A 6,000-nucleotide genomic window follows, 5' to 3' on the forward strand; every position below is an offset into this window, starting at 1 on the left:
CAGCTGAGATTACAGGCGTGCACCACCATGCCCAGCTAATTTTTGTATTTTTAGTAGAGACAGGGTTTTGCCGTGTTGGCCAGACTGGTCTTGAACTCCTGACCTCAGGTGAACCACCCACCTTGGCCTTTCAAAGTGCTGGGATTAGAGGCACGGGCCACAGTGCCCGCCCAAAGGCAGTTTTTTTTCACCCAATTTTTTCACTACTACCTAATCATGGTTTCCCCCAGGCTCTGCTAACAGTCTCCTCCTGTGTTTCCGGCCTCCAGCCCCAGACTGCACTATCAGCGCACTGCGTCTTAGGTGTTGGTTCTGCCAGCACCTGTCTTAGATGAGGCTGCTGTGTCAAAATTCCACAGACCAACTGGCTTCATAGCAGACATTTATTTCTCCCAGCTCTGCAGGCTGGGAGTCCAGCCTCCAGGTGCCACAGACCCAGTTCCTGGGGAGGGACCACCCCTGGCTTACAGACGTGGCCGTCCCCATGCCTGCTCGTGGAGAGGAGGCTCCGGTGTCTCCTCCCATGAGGATGCTCATCTCATCGTGACGATCCCCCAGGATCTTCTCTAACCTGCTCCCCTCCCAAAGGCCCCACCTCCAACACCGTCTTACTGGGGGTTAGGACTTTCACATGTGAACTGGAGGTGGGGGGCAAATATTCAGTCCATAGCAGCCCCCACTTTGGGACCCAGTGTCTCTATTAGAACTTGCTGGGTAATGGCCCACCCAAACACCTGGTGGCTCAGAACCGCAGGGACACGGTGCTCCTGTGGCTGCAGGTGCGAGGGCCCGAGTCCTGGCCTCCCTGGGACCTGTTCCTTAGCTGTGCTCGGTTGCTCGGGGCTGCTGCAGTCCTGCATCCCCCAGGAGAGCCCTTCTGAGGTCACGGTTGCAGAAGGAAGCCCTTGTGATGCAGGCAGAGAGGAGAAAATCAGTACCTGAAGCATCTGACAGAAAAGGAAAAAAAATCCAAAAGAAACCATTTAGAATAGACTCAAAGGACATAACATACCTGGGACTGCACCTGAGGTGCTCACTTAGGTGATATTTAGGAAAGATGTGTAAGATTTCTACATGTAAACTTAGAGATGGGATGTTATTATTACAAATTTTTCTAAGCCAGGGTCACCCCTGCTGGAGGTTAGTGGTACAATCACAGCTCACTGCAGCCTCAGCCTACCGGGCTCATCCTGCAGCCTTAGCCCCTGGGGGACTACCGGTGTGCACCACCATGCCCGGCTGTTTTTTTTTTTTTTTCTTCCTTGTTTTGGTAGAGACAGGGTCTCACTATGTTGCCCAGGCTGGTGAGATGGAGCGTTACTCGCAGACATGTAAAAACTCAAACAGTGGCGGGTGTGCCCATCCATGAATGGACCAGGGGGTATCGGGAAGGCGTTGGGGCTCCTGGTTACTGTCAGTCGCCCGCGAGGCCCAAGCAGCAGCCACTCTGTTCTTGTGATCATGGCTGAGTGGCATCCACAGTGTGAGTCTCCACCCGGCCCGTTAGCCAGCTCCGGCTGCAGGGCCTGTGCGCCCTTTTCCGTCTGGGCAGCAGTGAATGAAGTTGCTCTAAGTCCCTCCCTGCTCTTGGTGCACTTCAGAGCGGGCTCACCAGGCCACAGGGTAACAGGAGAGGCTGAGTGTGCGGCATCCTCCGTCACAGAAACGCGTCTTGCACCAGCACACACAGCTGGCTTTCCCAATACTATTGCCCGTCGATGGCACCACCCAGCTTTTCTCTGCCTGAGGGTGGTATCTGTCCACCTGGGGTTTCTACTCTGCATGTTTCGTCTTTTCTTTTCCTTGAGATGGAGTTTCACTCATTGCCCAGGCTGGAGGATAATGCCATAATCTCAGCTCACTGCAACCTCCGCCTCCCGGGTTCAAATTACTCCCCTGCCTCAGCCTCCTGAGCAGCTGGGATTACAGGCACACGCCACCACGCCTGGCTTATTTCTGTATTTTGAGTAGAGACAGGAATTCACCACGTTGGCCAGGCTGGTCTTGAACCCCTGACCTTAAGTGATCCACTTGCCTCAGCCTCCCAGAGTGCTGGAATTACAGGCGTGAGCCACCACACCTGGCCATGTTTTATCTTTTATCCAGGTAGTCTGTGACTATCCAAATGAGGCTCTGACAGTCTGCAGAGATCGTGTCAGTCTGAAGAGAGCTGGGTTAAAGGCAGGTTGTTCAGGGTGAGAAGGGGACAGTGAGGCAGTGGGTGGTCGCAGTCTCACGTCTCAGAAGGATGCGCTGAGCAGGCCCAGGGTTTTGGGCAAGTGAGGTCCACAGCCCTCTAATGAGTACCTTTAGAGGCCACTGGCCTGCAAGTTCTAACGACGGGGACCGCCTTAGGGGCATCTCCCTGGAGTTCCCAATCGCCCCCTCGCCCCTCACCCTGCTCTGCCCTGAGCTGTGGGTTGGGAGATGTTTCTGGACGGGACCAGACCCCGCAACCTGGAGAGCCAGCTCTGGGCTCGGAATTGCTGGGCTTAACGTCCAGGCATGAAGTCAGCTCCTCGTGTGTCCTCATCTGTACAGTGAGGGGAGGGCCCATCTCCACCGTCTCCTGCGAGGACAGACTCTGAGGTGACGTGGGTCGGGCCTGCACCTTCCGTGGCTTCCTTTCTGGAGTCTGGGCCTCCACGGCCAGTGGCCTTATTTTCTGTGGAGCTGTTCAATGTCCAGGCACAGAAGCGCCTCTCTGGGAGCACAGCTGGGGACATGAGAGCCTCAGGGCCCCTGGAGTTGTTCTGTCATAGGTCCCGGGAGGAGCTGGACCGGCTGCCTGAGCCCCTTGGGGCAGCAGCCTCCCAGCCAGTAAGCCGCAGCACAAGAGGCTCGGGCCTGGAGCACCGAGGGCCCCACAGCAGGAGGGGTGGGGGTGCAGCCTCCAGGGCGTTGGGGTCCTCTCGGCTGACTAGGGGCCTCACACAGTTGGCTGCCAGCTGCCTCATGGGGTGGGTGGGAGCCCCGGTGTGAGGGAGACAGCTGCAGAGGCAGCCCTGAAAGCAAAGCGTGGAGCAGATGGCAGAGGGTCCCGCTTGGCAGAGGAGAGGGCAGCAGAGGGTCCCGCGTTGTGGGTGGCAAGCTGCCCAGGTGCTGAGGCAAGAGACCGAGGGCACAAGCTGTTCCAGTATAATAAAGAAAATATAGGGAAGCTCGAGGTGGGCAGAGCCCACCGCAGCTCAAGGAGGGCTGCCTGCCTCTGTAGACTCCACCTCTGGGGACAGAGCATAGCCAAACAAAAGGCAGCAGAAACTTCTGCAGACTTAAATGTCCCTGTCCGACAGCTTTGAAGAGAGCAGTGGTTCTCCCAGCACAGAGTTTGAGATCTGAGAACGGACAGACTGCCTCCTCAAGTGGGTCCCTGACCCCCTGGAGGCCCCCCCAGTAGGGGCAGACTGACACCTCACACGGCCGGGTACCCCTCTGAGATGAAACGTCGAGAGGAACGATCAGGCAGCAGCATTTGCTGTTCAGCAATATTTGCTGTTCTGCAGCCTCCACTGCTGATACCCAGGCCAACAGGGTCTGGAGTGGACCTCCAGCAAACTCCAACAGACCTGCAGCTGAGGGTCCTGACTGTTAGAAGGAAAACTAACAAACAGAAAGGATATCCACACCAAAACCCCATCTGTACATCCCCATCATCAAAGATCAAAGGTAAATAAAACCACAAAAATGGGGAAAAAACAGAGCAGAAAAGCTGAAAATTCTAAAAATCAGAGTGCCTCTCCCCCTCCAAAGGAATGCAGCTCCTCGCCAGCAACGGAACAAAGCTGGACAGAGAATGACTTTGACAAGTTGAGAGAAGACTTCAGATGATCAAACTTCTCCGAGCTAAAGGAGGAAGTTCGAACCCATTGCAAAGAAGCTAAAATCCTTGAAAAAAGATTAGACGAATGTCTAACTAGAATAACCAGTGTAGAGAAGTCCTTATATGACCTGATGGAGCTGAAAACCATGGCACAAGAACTATGTGACGAATGCACAAGCTTCAGTAGCCGATTTGATCAACTGGAAGAAAGGGCATCAGTGATTGAAGATCAGATGAATGAAATGAAGCGAGAAGTTTAGAGAAAAAAAGAGTGAAAAGAAATGAACAAAGCCTCCAAGAAATATGGGACCATGTGAAAAGATCAAATCTACGTCTGACTGGTGTACCTGAAAGTGATGAGGAGAATGGAACCAAGTTGGAGGACACTCTGCAGGATATTATCCAGGAGAACCTCCCCAACCTAGCAAGGCAGGTCAACATTCAAATTCAGGAAATACAGAGAAGGCCACAAAGATACTTCTCGAGAATAGCAACTCCAAGACACATAATTATCAGATTCACCAAAGTTGAAATGAAGGAAAAAATGTTAAGGGCAGCCAGAGAGAAAGGTCGGGTTACCCACAAAGGGAAGCCCATCAGACTAATAGCGGATCTCTCGGCAGAAAATCTACAAGCCAGAACAGAGTGGGGGCCAATATTCAACATTCTTAAAAGAATTTTCAACCCAGAATTTCATATCCAGCCAAACTAAGCTTCATAAGTGAAGGAGAAATAAAATCCTTTACAGACAAGCAAATGCTGAGAGATTTTGTCACCACCAGGCCTGCCCTACAAGAGCTCCTGAAGGAAGCACTAAACATGGAAAGGAACAACTGGTACCAGCGACTGCAAAATCATGCCAAATTGTAAAGACCATCAATGCTAGGAAGAAACTGAATCAACTAACGAGCAAAATAACCAGCTAACATCATAATGACAGGATCAAATTCACACATAACAATATTAACCTTAAATGTTAAGTGGGCTAAATGCTCCAATTAAAAGACACAGACTGGCAAATTAGATAAAGAGTCAAGACCCATCAGTGTGCTGTATTCAGGAGACCCATCTCACGTGCAGAGACATACGTAGGCTCAAAGTAAAGGGATGGAGGAAGATCAACCAAGCAAATGGAAAACAAAAAAAAAGCAGGGGTTGCAATCCTAGTCTCTGACAAAACAGACTTTAAACCATCAAAGATCAAGAGAGACAATGAAGGCCACTACATAATGGTAAAGGGATCAATTCAACAGGAAGAGCTAACTATCCTAAATATATATGCACCCAATACAGGAGCACCCAGATTCATAAAGCAAGTCCTTAGAGACTTACAAAGAGACTCAGACTCCCACACAATAATAATGGGAGACTTTAACACCCCACTGTCAACATTAGACAGATCAACAAGACAGAAAGTTAACAAGGATATCCAGGAATTGAACTCAGCTCTGCACCAAGCAGACCTAATAGTCATCTACAGAACTCTCCACCCCAAATCAACAGAATATACATTCTTCTCAGCACCACATCGCACTTACTCCAAAATTGACCACATAGTTGGAAGTAAAGCACTCCTCAGCAAATGTACAAGAACAGAAATCACAACAAACTGTCTCTCAGACCACAGTGCAATCAAACTAGAACTCAGGACTAAGAAACTCAATCAGAACCGCTCAACTACATGGAAACTGAACAACCTGCTCCTGAATGACTACTGGGTACATAACGAAATGAAGGCAGAAATAAAGATGTTCTTTGAAAGCAGTGAGAACCAAGACACAACATACCAGAATCTCTGGGACACATTTAAAGCAGTGTGTAGAGGGAAATTTATAGCACTAAATGCCCACAAGAGAAAGCAGGAATGATCTAAAATTGACACCCTAACATCACAATTAAAAGAACTAGAGAAGCAAGAGCTAGCAGAAGGCAAGAAATAACTAAGATCAGAGCAGAACTGAAGGAGATAGAGACACAAAAAAAAACCTTCAAAAAAATCAGTGAATCCAGGTGCTGGTTTTTTGAAAAGATCAACAAAATTGACAGACCACTAGCAAGACTAATAAAGAAGAGAAGAGAGAAGAATCAAATGGACGCAATAAAAAATGATAAAGGGGATATCACCACCAATCCCACAGAAATACAAACTACCATCAGAGAATACTATAAACACCTCTATG

The sequence above is a fragment of the Papio anubis genome, chromosome 8, assembly GCF_008728515.1.
Source record: "Papio anubis isolate 15944 chromosome 8, Panubis1.0, whole genome shotgun sequence".
Taxonomy (NCBI): Eukaryota; Metazoa; Chordata; class Mammalia; order Primates; family Cercopithecidae; genus Papio; species Papio anubis.